The sequence below is a fragment of the Akebia trifoliata genome, chromosome 10 (genome assembly GCF_017979445.1).
Source record: "Akebia trifoliata isolate Shusen 1 chromosome 10, ASM1797944v1, whole genome shotgun sequence".
Lineage (NCBI taxonomy): Eukaryota > Viridiplantae > Streptophyta > Magnoliopsida > Ranunculales > Lardizabalaceae > Akebia > Akebia trifoliata.
The window spans coordinates 29,307,465-29,326,447 of NC_141384.1; the positions used below are offsets into that span (position 1 = coordinate 29,307,465).

At 34.3% G+C, this 18,983-nt stretch overlaps 1 long non-coding RNA gene across 2 annotated transcripts; it reads right to left on the reverse strand.

The window, feature by feature from the left end:
* Window positions 1-3,521: 3,521 nt before the first annotated feature.
* LOC147393690 (uncharacterized) lies at window positions 3,522-14,964 on the reverse strand. 2 transcript variants are annotated; one of them, XR_015182158.1, is made up of 4 exons: window positions 13,240-14,964; window positions 5,001-5,046; window positions 4,238-4,324; window positions 3,522-4,138 (listed from the first exon to the last, which is right to left on the reverse strand). It is a non-coding gene; the product is annotated as an uncharacterized LOC147393690 (long non-coding RNA). The 2 variants fall into 2 exon arrangements; XR_015182157.1 differs by lacking the exon at window positions 5,001-5,046.
* Between the last annotated feature and the right edge of the window lie 4,019 nt (window positions 14,965-18,983).

Genomic DNA, 18,983 nt, shown 5'->3' on the forward strand with positions numbered 1-18,983 from the left:
TTTACTAAATGTCTTGCCAAGCAACCACCAAAAACTTAGAGACTATTTAGAAAGAAACCCTTCTATGAGGGTCCTTTAAGTAATTTTTCCTACTTTAAAAGCAAATCCCAACATGAGATAAAAAATCTAAATATACGAAAAGAATTGATTAATTCTTGACAAAAACTTGATAATATATTAAATGATGAAAATCGTAATATTTTTAAATAAAGATTTCAATCATGATAATTTGATTCTCTTTTTATATATGCTCTTTATACGCTCCCTCCAAAAAAATATATAAAATTATAAAGATTTGTCCTTGTACATCCCAAAGCAAATAATCTACTGTTCTGCGAAGAAAGCGTATATAAGAAGAAAGTCAGATTATCAAGACTCAAATCATTAATATAAGACTTGAATGATGATAATTCCTAATTTGTTTATTTTTTAAGAGTATTAAAGGTCATTATTAGTTCCCAATTTTGATGTCTTCATTGTTACAATCCATGGTTAAGTTAGTCAGAGTTTCCAAATATGCATATAACGGCCGTTATAACCACAGTTGACTAAGACAACGAGTCTTGTACTCCTTTTAACTTTAAGCGAAACACTTCCCTTACTAAGATAGTAAGATCTTAAGCCTTACCATGGGTCATTTTGCTAAAATGGAGTATCATATCAGCAAATCCAACACCATAACCCTCTAAATTTCATGAAAAAAACTCAGATTCAGAAAAAAAAAATAGAAAAAAACTACCTTTAAACCAATATTTGAAAATGAACAGCTACCGAACTTTCCTATAACTCTCAAACTTAAAATTAAAATTTAATTGTGAAAAATAACTTTTTTTTTTCGAGTTCAGAGATTTTAATCTCTACAATCCCGAAGCATTGGATCATTTTATTTTTTTGATGCCACAAGGTGGTCCAAAGGACCCTTAGTAAGGGTGAAAATCTTACTAACTTTGTAAGGCTAGTGGACTCTATCTTTAACCAGTTACAAGAGCTTCTTTCAACCATTACTATTCCACCCCATCATTAAGCCATTATAACAGATTCTTTTAAATCTTATATAATACAATAAAAAAAAGTTTACATCATCATCAAGCCCTTATTTCCAGATTTGGGGATCAATTAAATGTTTATTTATTCAATTATCTTGAAAGTCAGCATTTTTAAATACAAATATTATGAGTCGTGATACTATGACTCACCCGATGGCATACTCAATCAAGTCTCTGATGTGGACAAGTTCTGGAACCGTAGATCTGTACGTCTCACGATACACGATTACACTTCCTCATAAAAAGGAGTATCTCGAGGGAATCGTGTATCTCAAAACGTACAGATCTACAATTCTCAAACTTGTCCACGTTAGAGAATCAATTGAATATGCCAACTTGGCAAATCATATTATCACAACTCAAATATTATATATATTAAAATATTTTATGATAATTAATTAAAAAATGAAATTAAAAAAAAAAAAATTATGAGGGTGCATTTACGAATTTAAGGGAGGTGCAACTGCAAGAAGTTGTCATGTAAAAGTTAATTAAAAAAAAAAAAAAAAGAAGAAGAAGAGATGATAAGTAAGGAAAAAGGTGCCCTTTGAAATTAAAAGAGATGAAGTGAGCATGTTAGTAATTATGAGGACAGATAGGCAGTATGGACTCTCTTTTTAAGGCTGGTAAGAGTTGCAATCGAACAGCTAAGGTTGATAGGAAGACTAACAGCAATCAACCCATCTAAGAAAATGACATTTTTCCTATTTTATATATTTCTTTTTTTTCTTCACTTAATTTACTATTTAATCTCTCTAAAGTCCAAACTAAAATTTTAATAAGATAAAGAAAAATGTACACGAATGAAAAGCATCTATGGTTAAGTGTGCATCTCCACACCAGATGCTAAAATAAAATAAAAGAATAATGATTTTCTCATGCTCCCATCACAAATCGTAGATCATTTGCCTCGAGATACACAAAATTATAGATACAAGCACACCTGCTTTTAGCTCGTAGTTTCACTCTCGCTTTTGAAAGAAAGATGTAAAATGACGGTCTTATTGTCACTCTTTAGAATTGGGCTAAGCAATTGCTACAGCGCGCTCGTATTAGTGTAGAACATTTCTACTCGGCTCCATCTCCTCATCGGTAGGGCTTGCTCTAACCTATAAAATATAGAGAGAAGGTTTCAGATTCATTCTAACGTATCCCTAGGCAAATGATCTATAGTTCTGTAATAGGGGTATATTGGGGTGTTAGATTATCATGACTCTAAATAAAAAGAGGACTTATTTGTGTTTGGCAATGAGTACAAAGTTACATGCCTAAGTTAATCCCAATTTGAGCAATCCAAGTATGGTTTCAAAATTCGATTTGACGTCTTGTCCATAGACAAGATTGAGTAGTCTCGAATGAGACAATCCATTTTACTTGGTTTATATTAATTGATTTACATATATTTAAATTAAAATAATTATAATTTTTTAATAAAATAAAATAGATTAGAAAAAAAATTAGTGATAAAATCATATTTTATTTATATAATAAATATTTAAATTCTAAAAAAAATTAATTATTTAAATCAAAATCTCAATTGACTCGGCCAAGTTTTACTAACTCGTCTGAGATTTTCAAAATATATCGTCCAAAATATCTCGTTTATCTTTCGAGATGATGCGAATGTTAAAACACTATGTATGTCCGTACCGTTGCTAAACGAGATTGAGACGGCTCAAGCGTCATTTGAATCTCGGATGAGATTTAAAACCATGAATCCAAGATTAACTTTTGGGCCACATGTGCTCGCACACCACGCCCACCAAGCGATTGGGTGCCTATCAACATCAATGTTCTTTCTTGCGTCCAAAGCTAACCCTAACGTCCTAACCCAACTCACCGTTGAGGCTCACGTAAATGGAACTTTGAAGAGATGAAACATATCCAAGGTTAGAATAACAAGAACTCGATATGGATTATAGGGGCAACCCTATTTTTAGGTTTCCTAGTAAGATAATGGAAGCAATGATATGACCATGTTGAGCCAAACTTTAGTTTCTAAAATGTTAAGCAGATATAAATGAATTATTTTTATTAATACGTTAGACAGGAAATGGCATTACTAGGAAAATGCATTTTCCACGTATTTGATTTTAATTTTATTGAAACAACCATTTTCCAGAAGAAAATAATTTCCCTGTTTCAAGTTGAAGGTCATAAAAGAGGAGAGGAAGACCCAAACATGGATGGAGATATCGTCAACAATAAAAAATGTGACTCTGAGCAGAGTGGAATGGATAAACATGATTCATTTAATTGACCTCAAATCTTTAGAATAAAACTTTGTTGTTAGGGAATATTTTTTTTTGTATTTCCTTTTGTTGGTCTCCTCGACTGTCTTAATGAAATGAGTTTTACCTTATAAAGAAAAAAAAATCCAAAAAAATTTCAGGAGCATTTTCTTTAGAAATTGATTTCCCAGAGAAAGCATTTACTTAGCAATCATACTAGGTCATCTTTGTTGGTTCAAATGTCTTTTAATTGAAATACCAACTATAATAATTATCATCATCAAAGCCTTATCCTCATGATTTGTAATCAACTAAACGAGTACAAATCATGTTCCACTATTCAATAAGATTCAGAGCCACATCTTATTACATTAAAATTCCAAAATAATAAATTATTAAATCCATGAATCATGTAGAAAATAAACTTAAAAAATGGCATATAATAATAAATAAATAAAAGCTGAGAAGTCATGGTCCAGCTTGACCTTTGATTTGAGATTGAAATTTGGTGGTGCATGTGTTTCCTCTCCATTACGTGAAACAACACTGTACGGAAGAGTTCCACACACTCACTTCATCAGTCAAACCTTCTTTCTCTACATATTACAAAAAAAAAGGACATCAACATGTGAGGTGTTTGGAGTAAGGTTAAAACAACTATGACAAGATTTTAGGCAAATCAAAGCCCCACAAGCTGATCATGCGCGATCTCTCGAGATATGCTTACGCCAAAAGGTCCTCTCGATCCGGCACACGTGGGCTCTTTGTACTATGTAACACCCTCTTTTTCAAACGAAAATGGTGATGGTCTATGTAGGTCTTTTCATGTTATATCAATGACAAGGTTTTGATATCGTGAAACTGAAAAAAGAGAGGATTTTATCTCATAAAGTAACCAAGAGAAAGCGATAAGAATCTACAAGATGAACTAAGCTAGATTGAGCAAGAAAAGAGTCGTACCATATCTCGATTTGGTCGAAGAAGGCAGTAAGTTTCCATCCAAACAACATGAGCAAAAAAACAATGATCTAGTATGCGACCCCACAACTGCAATCATACCACCATTAAAAAAACAGGATAAGGACCAGCATATATGGAGAAATTATTGTAATTAATAGCTGTCAATATTAGTAATAAGATCCTGTTTTCTATTTTAAGGATGATTAATTCCCACTTCTCCCAAATACAAAAACATTGTCTTGGGAATGGTCTGTCATAAGAGCAGCTCCAATGGGGATACCCATCTCCATGTCCATTAATAAGTAATCATGGGCTTATTGATAGCCACTTTGGATATTGATGGGATATGCACTCCAACCGTGCTACCCAAAAATCACTATCCATAAATATTTTAATATTTTTTTAATTCAACCCAAATTTCAAACAGTCTGACATAGTTGAAATTTTTCCCTCAAAAAAATAGAGAAATCAAGTGTAACTAACCACGACCCAAAATGGGTTGTGGGATGGGTCTTGCATTGTAGACCGCTATTTTGGATTTCACGACCCAAAATGGCAGTTGAGAAGGGATGGGTAGTGCGATAGGTCGTGCATTGGAGTTGCTCTAAGAGTATTTTATCAGGTAATGGGTCTCAGACCCACCCTTTAATGGGCAACCAAGCCAAGAGATGTTAAGCTGAAAATCAACCCCAAGCAATGATTGAAACATTTGATCTAAATAAAGTGTTTCTCCTGGACAATTTAAAGTTTGTTCCAACCATACAAAGATTATTATAGATCTGGCAGTCGTCGTCATCTGGTCTAGTCAGCTTTTGATCAGCAAATCAACCCACATGAAAAGGAAATTGACAAAAGAAGAAAAAGGTTTAAAGTTGGTCATGGCCTTTTAATGATTCTAATCTAATGCAACAAAACACATGTAACCAAGTTAGTAAAAGATGAAATTTTAGTCATTATTGCTTAGTGAGCTGGCAACAGATTACTGAGGTTAAAACATAAAAATCAATTGAAAAAAGATTAAATGATTAACAATGATTTAGCCTTCCGTTTACTTTTAAGAAAGGAAAATATGGCATTTCTCCTAAATGGCTTACTTTCCAGTTTTCACCACAACATATAATCAATATCACTAGACGAACTCAAGATGCTAATAAGATTAAGGGAAAACCAGCATCATTTGCTGTAGACTAGACTTTGGGCTACTTGATATGTCAAAGCATTGAAAGATTTACCAATTATTCGAACTTTGAAGCCTAGAAAATGGATAACATCAAGTCAAAAGTAAGACATGACAAACACTATGTACAAGAGATGCACAATGATTTCTATAGCCAACAGTAAAGTATTTGTTATATAATCAACACATATGATCAATGACCAAATGAATAGTAAGACATTCATTTGGCTAGATTTATATGTCTGCTTCTGTCCTCAACACTCAACAGAAATCACAACAACATAGTAAGTCTCACATGGCTGCAACTGTTCACCAGAATGATGAGATCTTGATCAACTATGGTTCTCAGGACCAAAGACAACCATTTCAGGGTGTTATATTATGGACAAGATGATTGCATTACTAAAAATCATGACTCCTTGAGAATGAGGGGAAGAAAACAATATGGTTTGATACATAAATAGATAGGTGCACTTGTCTTGTGCAGTATAGACCATAGAAAAACATGCCAAGTAAAACAGTATGTATAGTTGAATTCTGCCAATCAACGGACATGTTCATAGATTGAGCATAACAAAGATGAGAATGTTGAGATGGCTGAGTGGAAAAACTAGAATGAACATATTTGTGAAAATGTGATAGCAGTCCCAATAGATGATGAACTAAGTGGAAATTGACTGAGATGTTTTGTTCATTTGTAACAAATACCAAAAACAGTTCTAGTAAGAAAGAACACGCAAGTTGAAGGTTCTAAAAGAGTGAGAGGAAGACAAAAAGGACAGGATTGAGATAGTGAGAGCATATAAAAACACATTTGAATAAACAGAAGACATGGCTTTAGAAAGAATTGAATGTAGGAACAGGTCATGTTCAGTAGGCCCAAATTTTTGGGACAAGGCTTTGATGATGGCAACAATTATAGAAGATTATATTGGTTAGCAAATTTAAGGCTAGTAGATAGATGTGATGTTTGAACTACATATAATCCAAGAGGTGTCCCACTGATGGAACACACTACAGCTCAATAATCACAGTGGCACAGAGGGTATCACATTGTCTCCTATCTAAAATGTGATTCCATTTATCAAAATGTCCAAAAACTAGGATACAACACAGAAATTGGTTAAATATTTTTCTTCAATCAGACATATCTTTTATAAAGCTATCCTAATCAGAAGTTACATTCCAAGCAATAGCAATTCCAATAATTGGACCCCACTTTAAAGGTTGTGAACATGGTTTCAGGGATCAATGATCATAAAGTTAAGAAAACATGACTCGGAATACACAAGGAATTGTCTTGACTCTTGATCATTGTAGGACTGAGAGAACTGGCCGATTCGTACCAATAATAAAGTAACGCTTTTTTGTCTTTTTTGCCAAGGATCTCTCTGGAACTCACTCCACTCTTTCTTTCATCTCCAAAACTACTAGTTTCTGTTGCAATATCCCAAGGTTTTGATCAAAGAAAAATCAATCATTAGTGCTCATTTTTCGAGGTATGTAAAATCCAATTATTTATTTTTCTTTGCTTTTAATCTCACAAATAGTTTGTATATTTCTCTCAAATGCGTTGTCAGTGTTAAATCTATAAAATACATGCATTTTCAAGTAGAATGGATATGAATATCTAGCACTATGGTTTTTCCCTACTTTTTTTGTTATTTTGTCAAATTATTCAGAATTTTCAAATATTAAATAAAAACACATTAATTTAATATTAGTAGTATGATACGAAATGTGTTGTAGATCCATGCACACCTTTTTATTTATTTTGCTAAGCAAGCAAGGGATTGGTGATTAATGGAGGTGAAGATGGGTTCAATTGGATTTGAACCTAGGTCATGGGATCAACTTTCCTTAAAAGCCTTTACCACTTAGCTAAGTGTCACCTTCAATGTTGGACCACTTATGCGCAGCCTTTCTTTCGTTCTTTTTTTTTTTTTGTGTGTGGTTATTTTGTCAATTTATTATTTTTTAAATACTATATAAACAAAGATCTATCTAATATTTTGACTTGGATCGGAAATACGTTATGAATCCACGCATGAACATTCTATTGGTGAAATTCCATTGTATTTTGACCCATTTATTATGGCTTTTCTTGTTTTCTTCTTCTTCTTTTCCGTCATTTTATATGTTTTGACTTTATACAAGTAGTTGTTCGTTTCTGTTATTCAAATATTGAACCTTTTTATTTTAAAAAAATGCCTAAGGAAGTGTACCTATTATGACTTGGATCTGAAATATGTTATAGATCCACACATATGATTGCTCGATTGGTGAATTCTGGTGTATTCTGGAGCTTTATGGAAGCATTTTATTGTTCTTTTTGTCATTACATATGTTCTATGTTTGAAGGTGCCAGCTTGCTAACTTGGTTAAAGTCCATGAGCAGTGACACCACACAGATGTGTGTGTGTGTGTGTGTGTGTGTGCAAACATTTTAGCTAAAAAGAAAAGATGCCCAAAGAAGAGGACATCGACAAGCCACATGGAACACCAATTGGTTATAGCAAAAGACAAGTTAGGTGTAACTGTAACTAATATGATAGGGATTGTATGATTTAAGAAGCATTTAGCAGTTAACAAATATACACTAGCTAGGTTGAATTAACTAGATGGGTGGTAGTATTAGCCCTTGTGATGACATCCACCTTTCCAATTCATTTAGCAAGTCCAGTGAGTCATTTGTCAGGGAAGAGACAAAACAACTCAGAATGGCCTATACAACTCGGACATTAAGACTTTATGTGAAAAGGAGCAACTGTGGCATTCTAGGTGTGGCGCCTAGTAGTTCTAGGAGGGGGAGGGAGGATTTGATGTGAAGATGTTGGCACTTGATCGAGCACAACCAAAGTAGGGATGTTTCTAGGTTCAGTGATGAAGGAAGGCAGAAGCTAGGGTAAGGGAGGAGAATGGGGTATACGAGGATGACACCAATAAATGGACAGACCCTTCCACGTACTGGTCCAAGAAGGCTACCCAGAGACAATTGAAAGAGTCATGGTGTGAGAAGAAGATTTTGATTCTTGAGTAAGGTTTGGAAGGCAATCAGAATATTATTCATATTCACTTGACCCCCTTCAACTCAACAAATAGACATCATTGCATAGTCAAAAACTATAATCAAAGGCCCTACTCCATATCATGAGCGACATGTTAAATATGGAGGTGAAAAAATTGATTGACTACATTACATCCTTGGAAAATAAATGGTCGTCATTTGAAGGCATTGTGATATGAGATGGATGGACATCATGAAACATGAACTTCACAAATCGATAAATGCACCAAGATAGAAAAGAATAAATAATAGTTGCTCCATCAGACTGAAAGAGTTATTGATGAGATGTGCAAGGAAAATGGTATATGGATTGCAATGATTAATGAAACATCATTTAAGGCCATAGGGATTTCAACCAAATATTTAAAAACTTGTAGTTACTGTGCAAAACCTATAATGCTAGTCCATTACTCTGCAATTGTATATATCATCATATGATATTAAGGATCCTTTAGTTTCCAAAAAAAATATAATAATAATATGGCCACTTTGAAGTGAATTGGATTGAATGGGAACAATTTTGTAATATTCCTCCCAACTTTATTCAAAATCTACTTTACACCCTGTGTATCTTTCAACTTTTACAGGTAACCTTCGTGGATCTATACCTGAAAAGGTCCAATCCTTTATGTACCTCCTTCTTTGACCTTTTAAAACCAGTTTTGGTATTTCCCACCCCCTTTTTGATCCTCTAGTATCATCCCTAAAACCCCAACAAGATCTTTTTTTAAAAAAAAAACTATCCTAGTTGCACCCAAAGATGTGTCAGCTTCTCCACCCTCCTATCTGCTACCACCAGAACTAGTAAACACTTCATGCTTGAATATCGGATTCATTCCTCCTCAAGGAAAGTCTAATGGCTACTTTTATGGCCATCGTCAGGCATGCTCTATCTTTCCTATAAAATGAATCACTGGACTTTTCAGATGAATTGAAAAGGTGGATGCCCTTATTTGAAGCCAACATTACCATCAATTGACATATTCAATCTACCTAGAATCGCCTTTTTCTTTTTCAATAGCCTCATTTCAACTCCACTTAGGAAGGTAATTGCATCCTTGTAATGTTTCCAATTTTCCCAAATCATCTAGTACAAGCTTTCACCTCTCTTTGTTTAGTAGCTAAATATTGCTTAAATCGTGCAATCCTCTCATACACTCCATAATCACAATAGTTTTACCTAAGTTCCAATCAATGTCATCTTCCTTAGGCATCCTTTATTTTATTAAAAAAAATATTCAATAGTCAAATATTTAAATAACAAAGGAACAAACACACTATTTGCACAAAATGCTGGAAATATCATGCATAGATCTACGAGGTATTTTAGATTCACATCATAATATATAACAAATTTATCTTTTGTTTCAATATTCGAAAAAATGGGTAACAAAAACAATAAAAGTCCCACAAATGGTCAAAATACATCAAAATTTCAACAATAGAACAAGCATTCATGGATCTACTACATGTTTCACATCCAAGTCATAATATATTAATATTTGAATTCAGAATAAATTGACAAAACAACAATAAAAATAGGAGAAAAAACGTAATGCAAGGCATTAGCATGCATTACACCATAAGAAAAGTAATGATAAATCTCACGCTGCAAACGTATATGAAAACATCTAACAAGAAATTAATAGGTCTCGTTTATTGAATACTCTCATATATCCTTTGAACAACTACAAGAGATTGTGGACCTGGAATAAGAATAGAAAATTCTTAGTTTTACCATTCCTTGATAAATTCTCACTTCCCTTCTTTCCTTGCTTCAGTCATTCGGGACACAAAAATCCCTTCCCTATATATATATACTTTATGGATTGCAGACATAACACTAAACCATCTTAGTTCTCAAATTGGACGTTAGAAACTTTTTGTTCCATGTATAAACCTAAGGGAGAATCAATGAATCATTTGTTCCTACACGGTCGCATAGCCAAAGCCATTGAGATTTTTTTATTCATTTTTTTACAACAGTATGGGATGCACTGATTATGAGGGAGTCTGTTACGACATTGTTTAGCAGTTGGTATACAAGGTTGCATATTGTGGAGTTCATTTCAATTGTAATTTTGTGGGTGATTTGGAATGAAATGAATAATAGGAATTTTTTTAAGGGAAAAGGGTAGATCTTCAAGACATTGTCCTATCAATCATGGCCATATGTTTAAGTGAGCATCAATGCACAAAAACTTTAAATGGGTATTTTCTGAGAACATTGTTTTCCAATTGGAATCTCTTGTTCATGTGTAAACTTAGTGCGTGCTTGATAGCGCTTCAAAAAGCAGCTTTTACAATTAAAACTTGATTTCGTGCCGCGATTTGCATTTGATAGCACTTCAAAAAGCAGCTTTTTTTTTTGCGGCTTTTGACCGCAGTTTTGACGAGTAGGTTATATGAGCTTCTCTCACAATTGCATTTAAAAACTATTCATGTGAAATGACCGTAATACCCTTCATCAAATAATTTATTTACAACGTAAGTCCCACGACCTAAAACCCAAATGATCTCTCTCCCTCTCTCAGCTCTTGTTTTCGTTCAACCTAAACCCCACAGCAACGGTGATCTACGATCAATGCCATTGACGAAGAAAGCATCTCTGATCGATATACACATCCTTCACTAACCAGAAACGTAAAAAAAGGGAAAAAATATTTTTTTCCGCGAACCTATTATCCCTAAGCGTCCCTGAACCAGCTTTCAAGTCATGGCTTCGCGACAATGGCTACCTCGAGATACTTGACGAATGAACCACCAATCTTGACCGCCACTCCTCTTCCAACCACCACAATCGCTCCACCTCTAACCCACCACCACCAACAACAACAATAGTTTCTTCTTCAACTTCTCTTACTTGTCCACAATCATCTCTCTCTTCACTCTTAACCCCTTCTCCAAGCTCACAACCGAAGCTTTCTCAGTTGAGACTCCATCATGGACCATTGGATTTATTGGTCTTTGTGATTCTTGCTCGTTTCCTTCATCTCCTTCAAAAACTAAACATAGGGTTCATGAGAACGTCAAACATTACTATGGCAACTACGCCACCTTATTTATTCTGTTCTTCGCTTGTTCCTTGTAATTTTTAATGAATTTTGTTCTCAAATTTTTTACCCTTTTTAGTAATTTGTGAGTAATTGTTTGAATTTGTAGGATTTGGTAATAAACAGGTATCAAATGCCGGTTGCCCTTTTGGGGTTGATATCTTATTTGGCTCTTTGGGATTTGTTGAGATTGGGTGGTGAACGGTGGGGGTTGGAGCAGTACTTGTCGGTTTGGCACGGATTGGTTCGTCTTGCTCAATGTGGTGAGCCATTGTTCTTGCCCTTTCTTTCTATTATGTGGGTATATAGGAAATGAATTAAATATATTTTGTGTAATTTTGCAAATATTGTATATGATATCGATTTTTGATTGTAGAATTTATATGCATCTGCTAGGAATAGATTGGAGGACAATTATCATGATCGATATGTTTCAGAAAAAATAAAATTGAAGAACACTACATATTATCTTGTTCATTTCAAGTCGTCCCCCCCCCCCCCCCCCCCCCGCAAAAAAAAAAAAAAAATGCTTGGACAGATATAGGGTTAATAATAAGTTATAAGCCATTACTATTAAAAAAAAATTGAGTCCTATTTTTTGTTCCTTGTATCCTCTGTTGTCCTCAATGATTCACAGTAAACGTCAAAAGACCATTACTTTGTATTATATATAGGCAATAGTGGTCAAGGACCTTAATGTACCAAGTGATCAAATTGGCTGATAATTTTTTAATATAAATTTATTATATTTATATATATAGTGTACTTATATATTTATTAGGGTATTTTGGTCATTTTACCAGAATTCAGCAGCTGTATCAAACAATAATTACCAAATTCTGGTAAACAGCACAACACTTTTACAAGACTCTATCAAATAAGCTTTTCAGTGTTCCAACTTTTTACAGCTGTTTCTGACAACTACTTCTTACAACAAAATTTGACAGCATTATCAAACGGGGCTTTAGATTTTCAATTTTTTTTTCATTGTATGTTTTTAGCTTCTTCATTCCTTCCAAGTAGATCCTCTCAACCTCCTTTTTCATGTATTTCTTTTCTCATTAATAAATTATTATGCCTAGCATAAAAAAGGGAAATTGCTTAAAATTTACAAACAAATTGTTGATTTTTCTATGATTTAAATGCTTCAAAATCACCTAAAAATGCTCTTAATACAAGGAAGGAGAATTTAAAGGTGAACAAATGAGAGGAGCAAATTTGGAAGGGATTTATGGCAAAAAGACAACATGCATTACTTTTTATTCACTGATATAGACAAGGCCAACTCGACTAATCCACAATGATTGGATGATCCTATTACTAACCAGGGTGATCTATTGTGGATCTCAAATCACATATGTTTTTTCGACTCAGTGAACGTTATGTTCGACTCGAGATCGGCCAATCCCTGAAACCATGTTAAGGACTATTAGCAAATCTAACCAAAGTTTTCTTCTTTCTATATGTATCCAATTTATCCGTATTGTAATCATAATTCCTCAATTCATATGCTCATACTCTTCTAAAGTAATCATCGATGAAAGTAACAAAATAACGAGCACCTCCAATGAAGCTTACTTTCATAGGGCCACAAACATCATAATAAACCAATTCTAGAACATTTATTTTTCTTCGTGAGTTCTTAAGAAATAGAAACTTATGATATTTTCTAATTAAAAATCAACACGCGAAGTTAAAGACACACCTTTCATGTCAAATAGGATCTGCTTCTTCACAAGAGTTTGTAGGCTCTTCTCGCTCAAGCCACAAATCGGTAAACGGATCTTTCTCCGTTGTGTTCACCTCTCCTTCATACAATTGTGTTTGTAACTTGTAGAGAATGCAACACTTCTTTCCTCTTGCTACCACAAGAGATCCTTTGGTAACCTCCCAACATCCATTACCAAAGTGATTGATGAATCCTTCCTCATCCAACTTTCCAGCAGAAATTAAGTTGAGACGAAGATCTGGAGCATGTCTCACATTTTTTAGAACCAATTTGCAACCAATATTGGTCTCAATGGTTGAGGTGTCTTCATTACCCATTCTTACAAGGCCGTGATCGCCTAGATTGTAAGATGTAAAGAAATCCTTTTGTGGACTGGCATGGTAAGAAGCATCAGTATCGACAACCCAATTTGTATCTTGAGAAGTGAAACTGAAGCAATATTGATCGCAGACAGAGATAACAATAAAATCACCATCTGAAATAGTAGCAGTGGTATCTTTATAATAATGTTTTCTTCATCTTTTTCCTTCTTTTTTTTTCTCTTGACTGCAATCCCTTTTCATGTGTCCCGACTTGCGACAATTATAACAAATAATTCTTTTCCTTGACTTGGATCTTCCTCTTGACTTCTCAAGATTGAAGGCTTTCTACTTTTGCTCCGACCCCAATTTTCTGTGATAAGAGCCTCAGATTCTGAAGGACCCAAGGAATTTCTTCTAGTTTCCTCGTTCAACAAGCTACTTGTCACTTGACTCATTGTGACAATCCCATCTGAAGCAAAATTAGTGGGAGACACCACTAGAGTCTCCAAACTTTCAGACAAGGAACAGAGGAGTCGTAGGGCCTCCAACTCATCATCGAGCACCAACTTCATGGATGAGAGTTGGTTCACGATACATTGCACTTCAGTCAAATGTTCTTCAATGGAACTTCCTTCTTTGTATTTCAAATTCACAAGCTTTCTAATCAAGAAAGCTTTGTTGCCAACTATTTTTCTTCCATACAACCCTTCCAATTTCTTCCAAAGAGTGTGTGCCGAAGTTTCTGTGGACACTTGACGAAAAACGCTACCATTGACCCATTGTGGGATGAACCCAAAAACTTTTCGATCGAGTTTCTTCCAATCTTCGTTGGTCATCTCTTTAGGTTTGGTTTCATCACCTTCTAGGGGTGCATACAAGTCTTTGCAATATAGGAGATCTTCCATTTTTACCTTCCAAATAATCCAGTTAGGTCATTTAAAGTTTAAACTAATCATACTTGTCTCCATGATTTACACAAGAACTGAACTCAAGATTGAGATAAGAACCAATAGCTCTGATAACAATTGTTGGGAAAATATTTAACAAACTTTTCCCTGTATGTCTAATCAAGGAGATGATGCAACATTAAATTAGTTCACATTGGGATAAAAGAAGGGAAATTGAAGCATGTCTGCTTCCAGGATGGAGATATAGTAGAATTTTGACCTAAAACCCCTCTTTTTCAATTGTTCTTTGCCTTCATTTCCCCACTAAAATCATGAACTAGAGAGAAAACTTAAACTGTAAAAGGAATTTCTAGGGTTTCAAAAAGTACCTTAATGAAGGATTTGAAGCTCTGAATCAAAGCTTTAATGGCGGATTCGTCTATCACAAACTGGCCGTCTCACGTAATGTATTTTCTCTCACTGTAGAAAACCACGTTACTCGTTCTCACAGTCTCACTTCGTATTTCGTACTTCGTAGAGCTGCCAATGGGCTGGTTTTGAACCGGATTGAGCTGGACCTATCGGGTTTGAACCGTTAATAATCCTAGCCCATGATTGGCCTCTCTAATGACCAGACTGGGCCAAATAAAAATCGCTTGTGATAAGCCCGGCCCTTCATAGCGCTTCAAATTTTTGAAGAAGGCAGGCCGCTTCAAAATTTTGAAGAAACCCTCCTAATTACAAGACACATGGCTTTTTGAATTTAGTTTAATTATCATAAATAAAATTAATTTACTGGTCAGGTACCCATCAGATGACCGAATGAGAGCTTATCCTAATCTGGTCATTAAGATAGTTACCCAAGACCGAACCCAAAAATGTTCAGATCTATAATAGTAGACCCAAAATGGATTAATCGATTTCGGGTACATCAGGTAATTGGGTACCCATTGACACCCTTATCACACGCATTAGTTGACTATGTTTATACCGAACAACCTGTCCAAGAATCCAACTGTGTTTGGGGTGGAAATCGGGCATTGGTGACTCATTTCAAAGAGCCAAAGTTGCAACTCCCGATCGCTTCCACTACTCCCACTACTCCTAGGTTTGGTTGTTTTCATTCCTACCAAAAAGGGGTGGCTTTGCAACTATGGCTATTTGGCATCACCACACTCACCATGTCATCTCATCGCGTATCCTTCGTCGGGAACCAATTGTGCCCATGCCTTCCATGGTATCGAGCTTACCATGGGTAGAAGAAATAATGTACATGTCGGTAGGTAAGATTAGTTGCAATAAATTAGTTTGGAATTATGAAAAAATTATGGACCGTAAGTACTGTTTTTAATTTCATCAAATTGTTTCTTCCCACATTGAAATCACTAAACCTCTTCGACGACAAGTATACGTGCGTTTGAATTGGATTTAAAAGGGGTGCAACTTGGTTCAGTTTGGTTTAGTTTGAAGTTAAATTGGAACTAAATCGACATAAGTTGGTTCCACTAAATAAGAACTATAACCGAACCAAATTCCATTGGAATCAAACCAACCCAAGCCAAAATAAAGTTGGTTTGGTTCAGTCCGGTTTAGTTCTATGGGTTGCCAATATTCTACAAATTGTAAGTAACATTTTTTAATGAAAAAATAAATATATAATAAAGATAAAATTTCATACAATGAAATTCATACATGAAATTTTTTGTTTTTAAATATTTATTTGAAAATTATAATAATCATTGATTAACAATTGGACTCAAAAGATTCCATGTAAGGTAGCCAATAGAATCTTTATCTTGGACAACAACATTGCTCATGGTATAGTGTCAATAACTCCCAATCTACATGTAAATCTAGTAATGAGTAATCTAATTAGATCCTAATCCACTGTAACTTTGCTTCTACTATTTTTGTATTTTTATTTCATAATTTCGGATGCTTCCCTTATGCGGTTTACTCCTTATTTGAGAGTTGACAATTGCATATTTTTCAAGAGTCGAACTAGAGTGACCTCAAGATTGTACTTCATATCGCACATCCTGACATTAAAGTGTGTAAGAATCATAGATGCCTTTTGACTCATATCTCAATGAAAAGCATCTATCATTCCTACACACCTTCACGTCAAGATGTGTGATATGAGGTACAATCTCGAGGTCACTTTACCATTATTCATTTTTCAATAAGGGAAACTAGGAAAGGATTCCACAATACTTAATCCATTTTTCTATTTGTTGGGATCTTTGAAAGGAGACGATTAATCGAGTTTTGAAGGAAATTAGAATCATTTTTTTAATTATTTAAAGAGTTCGCACATTGATGTGAAAAGTGACTAGGAACCGCAGATTCTTTTTTATTCACATCTCAATGAAAAGCATCTATCGTTCCTACACACTTTCACGTCAGGATGTGCAATATAAGGTACAATCTCGAGATCACTTTAGCATTATTCATTTTTCATATAAGGGAAACTAGGAAAAGATTCGACAATACTTAATCCATTTTTTAATTTGTTGGGATCTTTAAAAGGGGATGATTAATCGAGTTTTGAAAGAAATTAGAATCATTTTTCAAAAAAAATTATTTAAAGAGTTGAAGAATATCTTGTTTGAAAACTTTTTAGAGTAATGATTTTTAGACGCCCCCCTCTAACATTCACTCCCATACACCCCCTAACATGACATGTGCTAGAATCATAAATCTTTTCCCTCAAGATACACAACTACACATGTTTATGGGGATGTACAGTTGTGTATCTCAAGGAAAAAAGATCTATGATTCTAACCCATGCCACATCAAGGGGCGTATGTCAGAGGGGGCGTAAGAAAATCACAACTCAACTTTTTATACAGATAAGGAATTTGTTATGTAATTGGATGGGCTCAGATGTGGGCTAACTTTATCTTAAAAAAGCAAAGTGGATTCATGTGATAAGCCTATAAACCAATAATTATGTTGGGAACTACCAACATTATGAACAATGTATGTCTATCTTTATTCATACATTCTATATCATTTAAAGGTTTAAAAATGAAATAAAGTTCCATTATTGATTCAACCAAGTAGACATTTTCCATAATCCAGCATGTCTAGGCCCATAAATGTATTTTAGGCACAAATGTGTCTCCTATCTACTCCTATGAGAATCTAAAACACAATCTTGTATATTAATGTGTCTACGTGCACATTATGGTATCTAGCTATGACTATTGGAGAAAAGGAGACCACTCACGTGCTATCATGGAGATCTAATAGTGGTCCCATTAGAAGAATTAAATATTTGCTAGTTGCACACCAAGTCTACGTAAGCAAAGACCAAGGAAATTGTAACCTAGTGAAACATCAAGGGCGGAACCAGGATTTTACCCATTTGGGGGCAATTAAGAATGAAAAAAATTTTGTGAGGGCAATAACGACGGATTTCTTTATTTATCATAATAGCCCATAAATTCTTGATAGATTTTGAAAATTCTTGTGAGGGCAAGTACCCCATTGTAAATCTGTCCCTGTTGATCATCATTTCAAATAATATAAATTCGAAAACACACTTCTAAGGAAATTCATTTTTAGGGCATGTTGATTCTTTGGAAAAACGCTTGTGAAAACATGAATTTTGTGGGTAAATGAATTTCGTTGTTTCATTGCACCCAGGAAAATATCAAGAGGTAATTTGACTTTTAGTTTAAGAGGTTATATTGGCATACCAAATTTTATTGATAACACACCATCCTTTTGAAATTAAAGGGTGGTTTGCATTAAATTGACATGTTATAAGTCGGTGTGCTAATAAAAGCTCTCTTTAATTTAGGGCTGAGGATATAAAATCATTTTTGTCATGGGTGGAGTGGAAACATTTTCCCTCTCAAAGTTGGGAAAATGGACAATCATACATCAGAAAATCATATTTTTTTAGGAAAATATTTTTCTACCCATTTCCCATAAACGATTATACAGTCCCATAGACGAGAATCATACATACTCATAGAGAGGTGGTGGGGGTAGATAGGCATAGAGCTTTAGTAAAAGAGTCCGCCTATCCTTACTAAGTTAATAAGGGTATCACCCTTACCAAGAGTCTTTGGGCCCATCTTGTGATATCCAAAAACATGATCCAATGCTTTATGATCATTGAGTTTTAATTTTAAATTTTGGAGTCACATAGAAGTTTAGTAGCCGTCCATTTTCAAACTTAAAAGAAATTATTTATTGAAAAAAAAATTGAATCTTAGTTTTTTGATGAAATCTAGTGGGTTGTGGTGTTGGTTTGCTAATATGGTAATCCTTATTAATAAAATCACCATTAATAAGGCTTAAAATTTTTACTAAGTTAGTAAAGATTTTAAGATTTGTTAAGTAAAATATCAAAGCCCATCAAAAGATGGATGAGGTAATTGGTGTATTATAATTAAATAATAATGTGCCAATAAAGTATAGAGAGCTTCTATTAACACGCCAATCCTTTTGAAATTAATTGGTGTTTACATGTAGGTTGGTGTGCTATAAGTGAAAAATAGTGTGTTAATATAAGTCC